Genomic DNA, 17,758 nt, shown 5'->3' with positions numbered 1-17,758 from the left:
TATGTTCTTACTTCTTTCTTCATGTGCAGTTTCTAACTCTCCAAGGTCCACCTCGTTAAGGAGAATGTGAGGATCTAACTCCTTTACTGTAAGACAGTCTCACTGAACCAGCTACAAATACAGAGACAAACATAAACGATGAACCAAAACAAAGTTAGTCAGCGGCCTGTTTATACAGATTCTGTGCTTTGCAAACTGCTGTCAATTTCTGTTTGATCCTCCTTGTTTGCCACGAGGATACTGTGCTCTAATTCTTATGCCAAATATTGTGAGGGGTCCAATGCAAGCAAACTCAGACACTAACCCACTGCAACAATGTCAACAGGAACTTATGATTATCCTATGTAGCGTATGTAAGCTCCTGTCCCATGGTGAATGACGGATTCAATGAGTTGTTTCATTTTACCATGTTGAGGAAGTTCTGGCTGGTGCTAACTAAGATGGAGATTTTCCTCAGCCTTGGGTAACAGGATGCCTCAGTATTGATCAATTACTCTCTTTTAAAAGTATTAAATATTTCAACTATCACATTTTGAGTGATGTAAGACTAATCTATATAAAAATTTCTACCACGGGAAGGGAAATCCCTGGCAGTCCAGTGGTTAGGACTCTGAGCGTCCACTGCAGGGGGCACGGGTTAAATCCCTGGTCTGGGGACCAAGATCCTGCATGCCTTGTAGTGCAGCCAAAAAAAGGAAAAAAGTAAATTAATTAAAAAAATTTTAATTAAAAAATAAATAAATAAAAATTTCTATTGTAAGAATATAAATACTCTCAGTTAATCTATGTACTTTTATGTAATTCCAGTCATAACTCTAAATTTTCTAGAATTAAGATGAGAACTGAGTAATTCCAAATAACATTTGCAATAATTAACAGTAAAGAATAGACAATACATTTTTATGAATAAAGGATGAGGGAAGACATTCTATCAGATTGTAAAGACAATTCAATGGAGAAAGTCTTTTAAAAATGATGCTGGAACAAGAAAACATTTTTTCCATATGAAAAAAATGAGCCTGTACTTATACCTCACACTGTATACAGAATTTAAACTCAAAATTAATCATAATGTAAATTATAAATGTAAAGTGTAAATGTATAATTTCTTTAGAGAAGAAAGCCATGGCAGAAAATCTTTATGACCTTGAATCAGACAAAGTATTCTTAGGTATGGTATACAAAACACAATCTATAAATAAAAAGATTGATAAATTGCATTTCATTAAAAACTTTTGCTCTGTAACAGACAAGTCACAGACTGAGGAAGCATATCTTCCAACCACAAATTAGAGAACTCATACCTTGAAAATTTAAAAAAATTAAAAGCAACAATAATGAAACAATCAATTTTTTAAAAAAAAATAGTTATAATATTTGAACAGACTCCTAACTAAAAAAGATATATGATGGCAAATTAGGACAGGAAAAGAAGCTCAATGCCATTAGTAACTAGGGAAATGCAAATTAAACAAAGGGCAGCATGAAGAAATTTGGGGTGACATCGGGATTTTCTGTATCCTGTCTTTGTTTGTAATTATCAGAATGTATCCATGTCTAAATCTCATGGGACTGTATACCAAAAAAGGTTAATTTCATTTTATGTAATTATAATTTATTTTAATTATAATAAAGAAATGAATGGATGAATAAAAAATTATATCCAAAAAAGTATTAAATATTTCGATGTATAAAAATAACATAACAAGCATATGCCGACTACCCAGCTTAAGAAATAAAGCATTATCAATACAACAAAAGCCCTCTGTATATACCTCGATCCCAAGGTTTTCACTGTCCCAGATTTCATCTTGATCGTTTCCATGTATATCTTTATACATTTTTTGCATATTTGTCTATCCCTAAACAATGTGTAGTACTGTACATAAGTAGTATCACTCTGTATGTACCTTCTGCAATTTGCTGTCCTCACTCAACAGTATGCTTAGAAGATTTACCCCTGTAGCTTTAATTCATTCATTTTCACTGCTAGAGACCATTCCAGGCATAAAAGTATTCTAACTTATATATGTGTTCTCCTATTGATCAGGTACTTTCAAATTGCCAAAGTCTTAATTCTTAGGATTCTAGGACATTCCCTCTATTTCTGGTTGGATAATAATTTACTTTTGTAAAAAACAACAACAACAAAGAAAAAGCAGGCTTCCTGACAAAGCAAATTTAGTGCACTAGTGAGTATAGGTTGTAAAAAGTAGACTCAGTCTCTTACTCAGGCAAGATCGGGGTTTCTCCACCTCCACACTATCGAGCTTTGGACCAGCTAATGCTTTGTTGCTGGGAGGGGTCCTGTGCATTGTAGGATGTTTAGTAGCATCTCTGGCCTCTACCCACTAGATGACAGTAGTGATAACCAAAAACGTCTCCAGATATTGCAAAACGTCCTCAGTTGAGGACCACAGGTCAAGATGTACTGAGTACCCATTACATGAGAAGCACATTAGCAGGTGCTATGGAAAGAAAGATGAATAAACATTGATAAAAAGTCCCTTTATTCAAAGATACATATTGAGCATCTACTACATACAAAGTATACTGTGCTAGGCATGGAGATTTTGGTGACCCTTTCCTCAAGGAGTTCACAGTTTATTGCATAGGGTGAAGGGAAGCAGACAAACCATAAACATAAAATTATAATACAATGTGGAAAGTGCAAAGCTGGGGAGATGCACAGGATATGTGGGAGCACCTAGGAAGGCCACTAACACCAACTGGTAGGGAGTGGTCAGTGAAGGGTCCCTGCAAAAAGTAATACCTTCTCTGAAACTTAAAACAATGAGTAGGAATTAGCTAGACCAAAAAGGGAATTTCAGGCAAAAGAATAGCATAGGCAAAACCAAAAAGGCGAGAAACACTAGGTCTATACAAAGGAAGTACAAGAAAATTGGTGTTGGCTGGAGAAGAAAATGTAAGGGAAAAGTGATTATAGACGAGGCTAGAAATATGGCGTATTAGTTTTCTACGGCTGCCGTAACAAAGTACCACAAAGTGAGTGGCTTAAACAACAGAAACTTATTGCCTCAGTTCTAGAGGCTAGAAATCTGAGATCAGGTGTCTGCAGGATTAGTTTTCTGAGAACTATGAGAAAAAAAAAAAGCAGTTCCACTTTCCCAGCTTCTGGTGGTCTGTTGGCAATCTTAAGCATTTCTTGGCTTATAGAAGCATCACCCTGATCCCTGCCTTCATCTTCACATGGCATTCTCTTGGTTTATGCGTCCCCATGTCCAAAATTTCCCTTTTCATAAAGACAGTAGTCATATTGCATTAGGGCCTACCCTAATGACCTCATTTTAACTAATTACATCTGCAATGACCCAGTTTCTAAATTAGAACACATTCTAAGGTACTGGAGCTTAGGACTTCAACATATGAATGTTGGGAGGGATACAATTCAACCCATAACAGATGGGTAGGGATTAGAACTTCAGAGGCCTTGTAAGTCATGTTAAGGAATTTGGACTTTATTCAGTAGCTGATTACGGCCATTCAAGGAGCCCTGGAGTTCTCTATCATTTTTGATGACATCACTCAAATTATTTTTCATTCTTTTTACGGCTGAATAATATTCCACTGTATGGATAAGCCAGATTTTGTTTATCCATTCATCAGTTGATGAATATTTGGGTTATTTCAACATTTTGGCTATTATGAATAATGCTGATATAAACATTCACATATGAGGTTTCTTTGAACATACATTTTCAAACCTCTTGTGTACATACCTAGGAGTAGAGTTACTGGGTCATAGTAACTATGTTTAACCTTTCAAGGAGTAGCCAGATTTCTTTTCAAAGTGGCTGTACCATTTTACATCCCCACCAGCAATGTATGAGGGTTCCAATTTATCCACATCCTTGGTAACAGTGATTATTATTGGTTTTTTGATTAGACGTCCCAGTGGGTGTGAAGTGATATCTCACTGTAGTTTTGATTTGCATTTCCCTAATAACTAATGATGTTGACCACCTTTTCATGTACTTAGTAGCCATTAGTATATCTTCTTTGAAGAAATGCCTATTCAAACCCTTTGTCCATTTCTAAATTGGGTTGTATTTTATTATTGAATTGTAAGTGTTCTTTATATTCACTACTTACACACTTGAAAAGAGAGAACGGGTTGGGGGAAACGAGAAGGGAGAAGAACATTGTTAGAAGAAGTGGCATGGAGTTCTGTTCAGATGTTAACAGCTGGTTTTGCTGTTTGATTCAAGAGGAGAGTCCAGGTCAGGGGAAAATGTACTGAATCGTATTGAGGATGGGTCGTTTGTGGTCATGGCCAAAATAAATAAGTGCAGAATTGGTTTGTTCTTTGGAGGTTGATAACTTTTAAGACCTGTTCAAAGATTTATTCTGAGTGGTCATTCATTCTAATAAAAGCATCTCTGAAGGAAGGAAAACCATTACTTAGCAGGATATAAAAGCAAAAGATAGGGGCGCCTTGTTACAAAATGTAATGACCATATGTGTTCTATTTTCCTTTGCCACTCTAGCAATGTTTGATGCTATTGCCCGCTCCTTCCTTATTAAAGTCTCCTATGGTTTCTGGAATATCATAGCCTCCTGGTTCTCCTCTCTCACTGTCTTTCTTACTCTTCTCAGACTCAACTTTCTCTGCCCACACCTTAACATTTAAGACTTAACCATCACATTAATTTATTCAGGAGAAGTCTGAGGGCACTAACATTTACTAGTGCCTGTTAAATGCATGTTTTTAGAAGCTGGAAATGCAGCGCTAAACAAACAAAAAACAAGATCTTGCACACATGGAGCTTACATTCTAAGTCAAAGAAAAACCGTAGCACAGTAGCAAACACACATAGCACTTACTATTGTTCTAATTACTGTTCTAAGATATTAATCTAAGACACACATACACATTTAGTCCTTACAAAAATTCTATGATGTAGATATCATTACTACTCCAATTTGACAAATAAAGAAACTGAGGCACATAGAGGTCAAATGGTTAAGTCGGGATTTGAAGCCAGACAGTATGGCTCCAGTGTCCATGTTCTTAACTAGTACTTTACATTGCTTCTCAGTAATAAATAAACACATCAAATAACAGTTACTAAGAGGTAGCTAAACTGGTATTTTAATTATCATTACTCACCAGTCACCTCCATTCAAGACAGGAGAATTCTAGAAATTAATTGGAGGAAGAGAAAGATAATTTTTTGCAGAGAATTCATGGGAGTAGAAGGCACTATCGTTCCCCTGCTCAAGCCAAGCAAAAAAGTCTCAATTAAACCTTTCAAGAGGGGAGACTGGTATCTTAATCCCAAACTGAAGGCTTGCTGCACTACAGAAATGTTTAGGCCTGCCGGTGTAGACAATGAAGCAGGAAGAGTTCATGGGAGAACTTCACATGTGTCCTGTGGTGTCTGAATAAGATAGAAACTTGTCCTTCACTTTTACCTGAAGAAATCTGAAGGCAGAAGGCTGATTATAGTTGTTCACAGCAGCAGGTCAAAGAAAGAGGTCTAGACTTCCTAGGGACAGTGTTGTCTATGGGTCAGGTAGTTTCCTCAGAGTGTATCTGGCAAGTCCAGCAGAAGAATGAGGATCCTATGAGAATAAAGTTGTATGGGCAAGAGCCACTGGGGGAAGACAGAGTGTACATTGTTCCCATCAGGAATGGTACAGGTAGGAGGTCCACTGGGGGAATGGGAAGTGAAGGAGTCTCTGAAGAAACCACAAAAGCACATTACAATTAGATAGCCAGTGGGAAGCTGCCACATAGCACAGGGAGTTCACCTCTGTGCTTTGTGACCACCTAGAGGGGTGGGATAGGGAGGGTGGGAGGGAGGGTGACGAAAGAGGGAAGAGACATGGGAACATATGTATATGTATAACTGATTCACTTTGTTGTAAAGGAGAAACTAACACACTATTGTAAAACAGTTATACTCAAATAAAGATGTTAAAAAAAACAAACAACAACAACAACAACAACAAAGTACATTACAAGAAAAGGCAAGGGGGGGGAGGGAGAAGATGGAAGAATAAGACACCGAGATCACCTTCCACCCCACAGATACATCAGAAACACATCTACACATGGAACTGCTCCTATAGAACACCCACTGATCACTGGCAGAAAACCTCAGACCTCCCAAAAGGCTCTTGGTGCTCTAGACAGGTGTCAGGGCTGTGCCACGGAGGCGGGAGAGGCAACTTCAGGACACTGGTCCACAAGAGACCTCCCAGCTCCACGTAATATCAAACGGCAAACATCTCCCAGAGATCTCCATCTCAACACAAAGACCCAGCTTCACTCAACGACCAGCAAGCTACAGTGCTGCACACCCTATGCAAAACAACTAGCAAGACAGGAACACAAACCCCCCCTTAGCAGAGAGGCTGCCTAAAATAATAATAAGGCCACAGACACCCCAAAACACACCACCAGACTTGCCCACCAGAAAGACAAGATCCAGCCTCATTCACCAGAACACAGGCATTAGTCCCCTCCACAAGCAAACTACAAAAACCACAGAACCAACCTTAGCCACTGGGAAGAGACACCAAAAACAACGGGAACTACGAACCTGCAGTCTGCGAAAAGGACACCCCAAACACAGTAAGATTAGCAAAATGAAAAGACAGAAAAACACACAGCAGATGAAGGAGCAAGGTAAAAATCCACCAGACCTAACAAATGAAGAGGAAATAGGCAGTCTACATGAAAAAGAATTCAGAATAATGATAGTAAAGATGATCCAAAATCTTGGAAATAGAATAGACAGAATGCAAGAAACATTTAAAAAGGACCTAGAAGAACTAAAGAGGAAACAAGCAACGATGAAAAACACAATAAATGAAATTAAAAATACTCTAGAAGGGATCGATAGCAGAATAACTGAGGCAGAAGAACGGATAAGTGACCTGGAAGATAAAATAGTGGAAATAACTACTGCAGAGCAGAATAAAGAAAAAAGAATGAAAAGAACTGAGGACAGTCTCAGAGACCTCTGGGACAACATTAAACACACCAACATTCGAATTATAGTGGTCCCAGAGAAGGAGAGAAAAAGAAAGGGACTGAGAAAATATTTCAAGAGATTATAGTTGAAAACTTCCCTAATACGGAAAAGGAAATAGTTAATCAAGTCCAGGAAGCACAGAGAGTCCCATACAGGATAAATCCAAGGAGAAACATGCCAAGACACATATGAATCAAACTATCAAAAATTAAATACAAAGACAACTTATTAAAAGCAGCAAGGGAAAAACAACAAATAACACACAAGGGAATCCCCATAACATTAACAGCTTATCTTTCAGCAGAAACTCTGCAAGCTAGAAGGGAGTGGCAGGACATATTTAAAGTGATGAAGGAGAAAAACCTAAAACCAACATTACTCTACCCAGCAAGGATCTCATTCAGATTTGATGGAGAAATTAAAAGCTTTACAGACAAGCAAAAGCTGAGAGGGTTCAGCACCAACAAACCAGCTTTACAACAAATGCTAAAAGAACTTCTCTAGTCAAGAAACACAAGAGAACGAAAAGACCTACAATAACAAACTCCAAACAATTAAGAAAATGGGAATAGGAACATACATATAGATAATTACCTTCAATGTAAATGGATTAAATGCTCCCACCAAAAGACACCAACTGGCTGAATGGATATAAAAACAAGAACAATATATATGCTGTCTACAGGAGACCCACTTCAGATCTAGAGATGCATACAGACTGAAAGTGAGGGGATGGAAAAAGATATTCCATCCAAATGGAAATCAAAAGAAAGCTGGAGTAGCAATTCTCATATCAGACAAAATAGACTTTAAAATAAAGACTATTACCAGACACAGAGAAGGACATTACATAATAATCAAGGGATTGATCCAAGAAGAAGATATAACAATTGTAAATATTTATGCACCCAACATAGGAGCACCTCAATACATAAGGCAAATACTAACAGCCATAAAAGGGGAAATCAACAGTAACACAATCATAGTAGGGGACTTTAACACCCCACTTTCACCAACGGACAGATCCTCCAAAATGAAAATAAAGAAGGAAACACAAGCTTTAAATGATACATTAAACAAGATGGACTTAATTGATATTTATAGAACATTCCATCCCAAAACAACAGAATACACATTTTTCTCAAGTGCTCATGGAACATTCTCCAGGACAGATCATATCTTGGGTCACAACTGAAGCGCTGGTAAATTTAAGAAAACTGAAATCAAATCAAGTATCTTTTCTGACCACAACGCTATGAGACTACATATCAATTACAGGAAAAGATCTGTAAAAATAACAAACACATGAAGGCTAAATAATACACTACTTAATAACGAAGTGATCACTGAAGAAATCCAAGAGGAAATTAAAAAATACTTGGAAACAAATGACAATGGAGACACGATGACCCAAAACCTATGGGATGCAGCAAAAGTAGTTCTAAGAGGGAAGTTTATGGCAATACAATCCTACAAGAAACAAGAAACATCTGAAATAAATAACCTAACCTTAGACCTAAAGCAATTAGAGAAAGAAGAACAAAAAACCCCAAAGTTAGCAGAAGGAAAGAAATCATAAAGATCAGATCAGAAATAAATGAAAAAGAAAAAAGAAAACGATAGCAAAGATCAATAAAACTAAAAGCTGGTTCTTTGAGAAGATAAACAAAATTGATAAACCATTAGCCAGACTCATTAAGAAAAAAAGGGAGAAGACTCAAATCAACAGAATTAGGAATGAAAAAGGAGAAGTAACAACTGACACTGCAGAAATACAAAAGATCATGAGAGATTACTACAAGCATCTCTATGCCAATAAAATGGACAACCTGGAAGAAATGGACAAATTCTTAGAAATGCATAACCTGCCAAGACTGAACCAGGAAGAAATAGAAAATATGAACAGACCAATCACAAGCACTGAAATTGAAACTGTGATTAAAAATCTTCCAACAAACAGAAGCCCAGGACCAGATGGCTTCACAGGCGAATTCTATCAAACATTTAGAGAAGAGCTAACACCTATCCTTTTCAAACTCTTCCAAAATAAAGCAGAGGGAGGAACACTCCCAAACTCATTCTGCGAGGCCACCATCACCATGATACCAAAACCAGTCAAAGATGTCACAAAGAAAGGAAACTACAGGCCAATATCACTGATGAACATAGTTTCAAAACTCCTCAGCAAAATACTAGCAAACAGAATCCAACAGCACATTAAAAGGATCATACACCATGATCAAGTGGGGTTTATCCCAGGAATGCAAGGATTCTTCAGTATACGCAAATCAATCAACGTGATACACCATATTAACAAATTGAAGGAGAAAAACGATATGATCATCGCAATAGATGCAGAGAAAGCTTTTGACAAAATTCAACACCCATTTATGATAAAAACCCTGGAGAAAGTAGGCATAGAGGGAACTTTCCTCAACATAATAAAGGCCATATATGACAAACCCACAGCCAACATTGTCCTCAGTGGTGAAAAACTGAAACCATTTCCACTAAGATCGGGAACAAGACAAGTTTGCACACTCTCACCATTCTTATTCAACATAGTTTTGGAAGTTTTAGCCACAGCAATCAGTGAAGAAAAGTAAATATAAGGAATCCAAATTGGAAAAGAAGTAAAGCTGTCACTGTTTGCAGATGACATCATACTATACATACAGAATCTTAAAGATGCTACCAGAAAAGTACTAGAGCTAATCAATGAATTTCGTAAAGTAGCAGGATACAAAATTAATGCACAGAAATCTCTGGCATTCCTATATACTAATGATGAAAAATCTGAAAGTGAATTTAAGAAAACACTCCCATTTACCATTGCAACAAAAAGGAATAAAATATCTAGGAATAAACCTACCTAGGAGACAAAAGACCTGTATGCAGAAAATTATAAGACATGGATGAAAGAAATTAAAGATGATACAAATAGATGGAGAGATATACCATGTTCTTGGATTGGAAGAATCAACATTGTGAAAATGACTCTACTACTGAAAGCAATCTACAGATTCAATTCAATCCCTATCAAACTACCACTGGCATTTATTACAGAACTAGAACAAAAAATTTCACAATTTGTATGGAAACACAAGAGACCCCGAATAGCCAAAGCAATCTTGAGAACGAAAAATGGAGCTGGCAGAATCAGGCTCCCTGACTTCAGACTATACTACAAAGCTATAGTGACCAAGACAGTATGGTCCTGGCACAAAAACAGAAATATAGATCAATGGAACACAATAGAAAGCCCAGAGATAGACCCACACTCATATGGTCACCTTATCTTTGATAAAGGCAGCAAGAATATACAGTGGTGAAAAGACAGCCTCTTCAATAAGTGGTGCTGGGAAAACTGGACAGGTACATGTAAAAGTATGAAATTAGAACACTCCCTAACACCATACAGAAAAATAAACTCAAAATGGATTAAAGACGTAAAGGTAAGGCCAGACACTATCAAACTCTTAGAAGAAAACATAGGCAGAACACTCTATGACATAAATCACATCAAGATCCTTTTTGACCCACCTCGTAGAGAAATGGAAATAAAAACAAAAATAAACAATTGGGACCTAATGAAACTTAAAAGTCTTTGCACAGCGAAGGAAACCATAAATAAGACCAAAAAACAACCCTCAGAATGGGAGAAAATATTTGCAAATGAAGCAACTGACAAAGGATGAATCTCCAAAAGTTATAAGGAACTCATGCAGCTCAATAACAAAATAACAAAGAACCCAATCCAAAAATGGGCAGAAGACCTAAATAGAAATTTCTCCAAAGAAGATATACGGATTGCCAACAAACACATGAAAGAATGCTCAACATCATTAATCATTAGAGAAATGCAAATGAAAACTACAATGAGATATCATCTCACACCAGTCAGAATGTCCATCATCAAAAAATCTAGAAACAATAAATGCTGGAGAGGATGTGGAGAAAAGGGAACACTCTTGCACTGCTGGTGGGAATGTAAATTGATACAGCCACTATGGAGAACACTATGGAGGTTCCTTAAAAGCTAAAAATTGAACTACCATACGACCCAGCAATCCCACTACTGGGCATATACCCTGAGAAAACCATAATTCAAAAAGAGTCATGTATCAAAATGTTCATTACAGCTCTATTTACAATAGCCAGGAGATGGAAGCAACCTAAGTGTCCATCATCGGATGAATGGATAAAGATGTGGCACATATATACAATGGAATATTACTCAGCCATAAAAAGAAATGAAATTGAGTTATTTGTGGTGAGGTGGATGGACCTAGAGTCTGTCATACAGAGCGAAGTAAGTCAGAAAGAGAAAGACAAATACCATATGCTAACACATATATATGGAATCTAAGGGAAAAAAAGGTCATGAAGAACCTAGGGGTAAGATGGGAATAAAGACACAGACCTACTAGAGCATGGGCTTGAGGATATGGCGAGGGGGAGGGGGAGGCTGTGATGAGGTGAGAGAGTGGCTTGGACATATATACACTACCAAGCATAAGGTGGATAGCTAGTGGGAAGCAGCCACATAGCACAGGAAGATCAGCTAGGTGGTTTGTGACTGCCTAGAGGGATGGGATAGGGAGGGTGGGAGGGAGGGAGACCATGAGGGAAGCGATATGGGAACGTGTATATGTATAACTGATTCACTTTGTTATAAAGCAGAAACTAACACACCATTGTAAAGCAATTATACTCCAATAAACATGTTTAAAAAAAGAAAAGGCAGTATTGGGGCATTACAAAGGGCATTGGTAGCCAGATTACACCAGCCCCAGTCAGTTAAGCCTCACTGTCCCTTTAAGATTCTGTCTTCCTACCTACCTCAACACTGGAGGAGCCAGAAGCTGCAGAGCAAGTGGGGGAGGAAGTGGAGCCAGGAGAGTGAAAGAACAGACAAAGTCACTTTTCTTCATTGGAGATCTGTCGGATCTCTAGTCAAGCTGCACTGGAGGTTGAAGGCTGAAAGAGAAGATTTAAATTCAATGTGAGATAGAAGTTTTAATTTTGAAGAGTTGAACTTTTTAATGCCTGTTGATTAAACTATTGTAAATATCTGAGAGTTGCCAAAAAGCCAATGGATTATATACCTAACATAGTATGGGATAGTAATGTGTTACCAAATAAAAGAAGGGTTGGGCTTCCCTGGTGGCACAGTGGTTGAGAGTCCGCCTGCCAATGCAGGGGACACGGGTTCGTGCCCCAGTCTGGGAAGATCCCACATGCTGCGGAGCGGCTGGGCCCATGAGTCATGGCCGCTGGGCCTGCGCGTCCGGAGCCTGTGCTCCGCAACGGGAGAGGCCACAACAGTGAGAGGCCCGTATACCACAAAAAAAAAAAAAAAAAAAAGCAGGGTAAATGAATAGAGAGTGATGGGGTGATATTTTACATATGTTAGTCAAGGAAAGCTTCTCAGAATATGTGATACAAGTGAAGTGAAGAACCAGGCCATAGGAATATCCTTAGCCCTTAGCCCTTTTCAGTATACACATTCTCCTTGGGCTATCTCATCCATTCCCATGGCTTAAATTCCCCTGATGACTCTCAATCTTGTATCTCTACCCTAAATTTTTTCCTGATCTTCAGACTCATATATTTAATGTCTACCAGATATCCCTTCCTCAATGATCACAACTACTTCAAATTCAACTTCTCCAAACTTAAACTTCACCTTCCTTCCAAACTTCTTCTCTCCCCAGTGTTTTCCATCCTAGTGAATAGCACAAGTAGCACAAGCCAGAAACTGTCCCCATATCTAACCAGTCCCAGATCCTATTGTTCTCATCACATAAACAGATCTTGAATTCCCTCCCACTGCCACTACCCTAACTCAAGTCATAATCATCTCTCACCTGGACGACAATAATAGCCTCCTGACTGGTCACCCTACTTCCAATCTATCTTCCACACTGCAGCTAAAGTAATCTTCCCTAAATCCAAACAGGATAATAGAGAAACTCAATACCTCTGGATAGTTCTCAGAGTTGAGTCTTTCATGTGGCTTAGAGGGACTTTTATGATCTGCTTCCTATCTATCTTACAAGCCATCTCTTCCACCACTTCTTGTTTTTGAGCGCTCCTCTCCCAGCCAACGTAAATGATTTGCACTTCCCTCGAAACCCCAAATTCTCTTATGTCTCTTCTATCCTCCTTTATCTTTGCCATGCTAATGCTTACTCATTCTTCAGCTCGCATGTGATGTCTTCTGGAAAGCCTTTCCTGCACCCCACTAAGATGGGTACCCATGCTCTGTGTTCCCCCTGTCCCATAGCACCTTCTATATATTTCTGACATAGCAGTCACTCCATGGTATTCTCACTGTTCAAGTGGTGGCCCTTCCCATTAAAATGTAAGCTCCTTGAGAGCAGGATCTATGTTTTATTAATCTCTGTATCAATAAGACCTGACATATAACACAGGTTCTCTTTCAAAATCCAGACTGTTCCTCTGCCTGAACTCCTCCTTACTCATCCTTGCCCTTTAAATTTCTAATCATTCCTTAAGAATTCATTAGCTTATCCTACTGGATGTTTGTGTGCTACATAGCTAGCAGATTGTTCCTCCTAGGGCTGTTTCTCAACTGGGAACAAAGTTGTTCCCCTCCCCAGGGGACATTTGGCAATGTCTGGGGATACTTGTGGTTGGCGCAACTCGGAGAATGGATAGTGTGCTACTGGCATCTAGTGGATAGAGGCAAGGGATGCTTCTAAACATCCTGTAGTACACAGTACAGAGCACCCCTCCAACAAAGAAGTATCCAGACGAAAACATCAATAGTATGGAGGCTAAGAAATCCCCACCCCGACCCCCACGCTGAGGCCAAGCAAAGCCCCGCAGCTCTGGTGGACTTTTCTAGTTTCTCTTGTGCTGAATTAGCTGCCTGTGAAATCCAGTCCTGTCTTCTGAGGTCTAAGATAATAATGAGGAGGAAAAACAAGTCATAAAGATAAAGTTCTTGTGGTCTGGGGTTTTCCTGGATGAGCAAAACCATATTTGAATGTGTGCTAAAACCCATATTTGGGAAAATACTTACAGAGAGATGAGCCATTCTACAAATGGCCCAAAGGGCTTTAACTAGATTCAGAGAGCTCCTTAGAGCTACTATTTTTTACTCAAGCTAAGTGCACTAGACAAACTCCTGTACAAGTGGAAAAGGAAAGAGTAATGAACATTTGTTGAGCTATTTCTATATGCCAAACACTATGTAAAGTACTTTACATACATTATCTCTTTTAAAATCTTCACAATAGCACTATAAGTTAGGCACTGTTACTATCTCCACTTTACAGGTGAGTAAACTGTGGCTCAGAGAAGCTAAGTAAAACATTAATGATAAATGAAGAAATAAGTACTTAAATTCAATGCCTTTCTATTACACCATGCTAGGATGATTCAGTGCTAAAGGCACATAAAAATCAAGTTCTCAAGGCAGAAGTTATCTTCTAATTCTTTCAACATTTTGTTTGCTTCTGTCAAACTTAAAAAAGAAAAAGTAGTTTGGCATCCACTCTAAGTCCAGTTAACCCTTTGTCTGATTCTTCACACTTGAGTAGGACCCATCTTCCTTTGGTACATTTCCATTAGGGGCACTGTAGTCCAATAGGATCAGGCCTAGGCTGTGAATCAAAAGATATAAACCCATTCAATTAATCACATGTACTCAAAAAAATTGACTGGCATTTTACCTCACTATTCCTTGATTTCTCACCTGCAAAATGATAAAGTTTGATTATAACAATAGGATATGATAAATGTGGTATATCCCACATACAGGCTTTTCTAATATGCAACTTTAGGGTCCTTTTCAGACCCAGACCCACTCCCTAGCCAAAATTCCCTAGGATTCAGTCTGCTTTTCCCTCTTTGCAAAACGACTACTGCTGCCCTTTCTATCCCTTTGGGGTTCTCATCAATATTCCCCCTCCACCATTCTGTAGAGTAGGAAACAATCTCAATATGCTAGACGACAATCACAGGAGTTCTTTTTATATAACCCGCTATATCATCATGAAACTAATCCTTCCAAAGGAAGTGACTATTGCATGAGCCAGAATCAGAGGAAAGCATGGTCGTATAATTTTTCTGTTGTTGATAACAACACCATTGAAGACTGTTCTAGCATCATATATACTGCCTCATAGGAATGGTGGTCATTGTAATAAGATTGTGCCTGTCTTATAATGCCTCAATTACTCAAGCATCAACATGCCTCAATGCAAAGGACAGTTTTTGGTGATGTGGTAGCATATAGTCTAACCATTTCACACCACAACCTGCATTACTAGCCTCTCCCCCACTCTGCTTATACCTACTCTAGTATCACAAGCTTCATCTTCAAGGATTTGGAGGTCACATCTCCACCTACCTTGCTGCTGCCATTCCTTTCTGATAGTGCAATTCAAAATTTCTCTCTTCATACTTACAAGGAAGGACTACACATCTCTTCACCTGGGCTTAATCCCTGCTTCTTTCACTTAAAATTCTCTTTGTGGTTCTTCTTACACTCCTGCTTGATAATCTTGGGGCTGTTTTTAATGTGTAGCCAAAGATATGTGAGAATGAAACCTGATGAAAATAAACTGCAATTACATGTGCAGGGAGTAACTAGGAAGCTTCAGCAAATTTGTTGAGTCCTGGCATCCATTTTGAGTAAACAAACAAGTTTTCTGAGAATCCACCCTTCCCAGATACCCGTTCTATTTGAAGTTCAGTAAACTTACATCTCACCTCCACATGAACTGAAAAGTTGCAACAAGATTTCCAAAAGAAAGATACATGACTAGCGCAGTTAAAGTGAAAAGCGGTCTTTTTTAAATAAGAAGATTGGTTCCCTCTGGGCTCTAAGTCCTATGATCAGCCTGTGTCAAATTTTTTGCACGGTATCTCTTTCTTCAGGTCTCCAAAAAATCATAGCAGGAGGTTTTTAGAGTGAAACTTGGGCCTTGAAGAATAGAACAGGAAAGAAAGAACAAGCAAGGATGATGTCAAAATTCCATCCTTCCATCGCTACTGCTGTCAGAGGAAGAAACTGGTAGAAAGTTGATGCTTCTGTTGCTCTGAAGCAGTGAGACAAATAATCAAATGGGACACATCCAGGGGAAAAAAAAAACCTGTGCATCGGCACCAATCAGCTAGCTCAGAGTAGTCTCAACTCTGTATACATCTCTGCCTGGGCAGATTCCACCACTCTGGGGTCTATTTTAGCATCCTAATTTATAAACTTGATGACAAAGGGGTTGATTATTTGGGGTCAGCATAACACTGGGCAGTGGAAAAGCAAATACATGGGATGAGAACAAGATGTTCTATATGTACATAAGTGTCATTTCTTTTGAGGAGACATAGGAATCAAATGGCAGGAATTTTTGGCTCTTCGGACTCTGAGGGAAAACAAAATGACCTTGGCATCTAGAAAATAAGCTCCAGTTCCAAAGATTGAAGTTATTACCAACAATAAGATTAGATTCTGCCCTGTGGGAACACATTTGTGTTCTGCAGTCAGTTTGGGATTAACCTTTTCAGGGCCGTTGGAGAATTAATTGGTTCTTAACTTCTCTCTCTGGGCTGCCTTAGGCTCTAGAGGGTTCCATGTGTGGCAAAGGAGCTTTGTGCAGAGCAGCCAGCTGTGCAACTGTGGCTTATTTACCCATGCTTCTGGCTTAGATTCCTCTAAATGTGAGACTGGAGAAGGCAGCCCCTCCCAGAGAGCACACAAGCCCAGCCCAGAACAGCAGGACTTAGTGTGGGTGGGGTTCATCCAGTGCATCAAATATGACAGTCCAGAAAGGGGTTGAACTATGAAACCACCCCAGGTCTGCTTCCTCCTCCACCGTGCTTCTCTCTTCTTCAATTGCGCCTGCTTTATACACCCTACTACAGATGGGGCAGTTGTGAAAATTCCAAAAGCCCCAAAATTCAAGCTGGCACTGCTTCAGGAATTGTGGATTTTTTTTTAAAGAAGTGTACAACTTAGTTTAAAAGGATATTCATCAAAATGTTAATAGTGGTTATTTCTCTGGAGTGGGATTACTGGAGATTTTTCTTTTCTCTTTGTGGTTTCCTAAATTTTCCATCATGACCATGTATTACCGGCATAGATGTTTTTAAATGTCTTGTTTAAAAAGGTAATCTTCCTAGATGATACATTTTTATTTCCCTGGTGCTCTATCTCTAAGCCCTGGAGAACAGCCCAGAAAGTGTACAGAAAAACACCCAAGTGGGGAGTTTTCCACTACCAGCATTATTATTCTTAAAAATCATGGAGATAAGGCAAAGGATGAATATATGAACAGACTATCAGCAGGGCCTTGGAAGGAAAATAATTCACTCCAGATGGTTCACATGAATGGACTTTGAAAAGACTGTTTACAGTGAGTGGTCAGGGTTACAGGAAGAAACAAGAAAGAGTGAAGTATGAGTGGGAGGGTCAAAGGAAGTAATAGCGTTGCCAGAGCCCAGTGAGTGCTGGACCTATGGAGGAAGAGGAGCCCAGTAGGTACTCCAGCTGTGCAGGGATGCAGCTGCTGCCAGAAGTGCAGTGCCAGCGCAGGGAGGGAGTTGGGTAGAAATACTCTGACCTCTCTTTCTTCCCACTAACTGATCTCTTACCATTTCTACCCCTCTACCAAACCCAACTACAAGCCAGCAGGCAAGGGAGCCAAGAATATACAGTCCACAGGGGTAAACCTAGAAAACAGAGCAGGACTATGAAGAATAGGAATTGGATGGGGGTAGGG

The 17,758-nt window shown here is 39.0% G+C and overlaps 1 protein-coding gene across 5 annotated transcripts in view; it reads right to left on the bottom strand.

Annotated features, from left to right (window-relative positions):
- The window catches only part of SYTL4 (synaptotagmin like 4), a 169,523-nt gene that overhangs the window by 74,130 nt on the left and 77,635 nt on the right, over positions 1-17,758 (bottom strand). For all 5 annotated transcript variants that reach the window (XR_010838691.1, XM_067023651.1, XM_067023653.1 and 2 more), the window contains exon 7: positions 11,847-11,984. The gene's annotated coding sequence lies outside the window, so the exon portion shown is untranslated. The remainder of the gene's footprint in view (positions 1-11,846; positions 11,985-17,758) is intronic.

The sequence above is a fragment of the Kogia breviceps genome, chromosome X (genome assembly GCF_026419965.1).
Source record: "Kogia breviceps isolate mKogBre1 chromosome X, mKogBre1 haplotype 1, whole genome shotgun sequence".
Taxonomy (NCBI): domain Eukaryota; kingdom Metazoa; phylum Chordata; class Mammalia; order Artiodactyla; family Physeteridae; genus Kogia; species Kogia breviceps.
The sequence above is the reverse complement of the archived record's forward strand: the minus strand, read 5'-3'. Positions and strand labels throughout refer to the sequence as shown.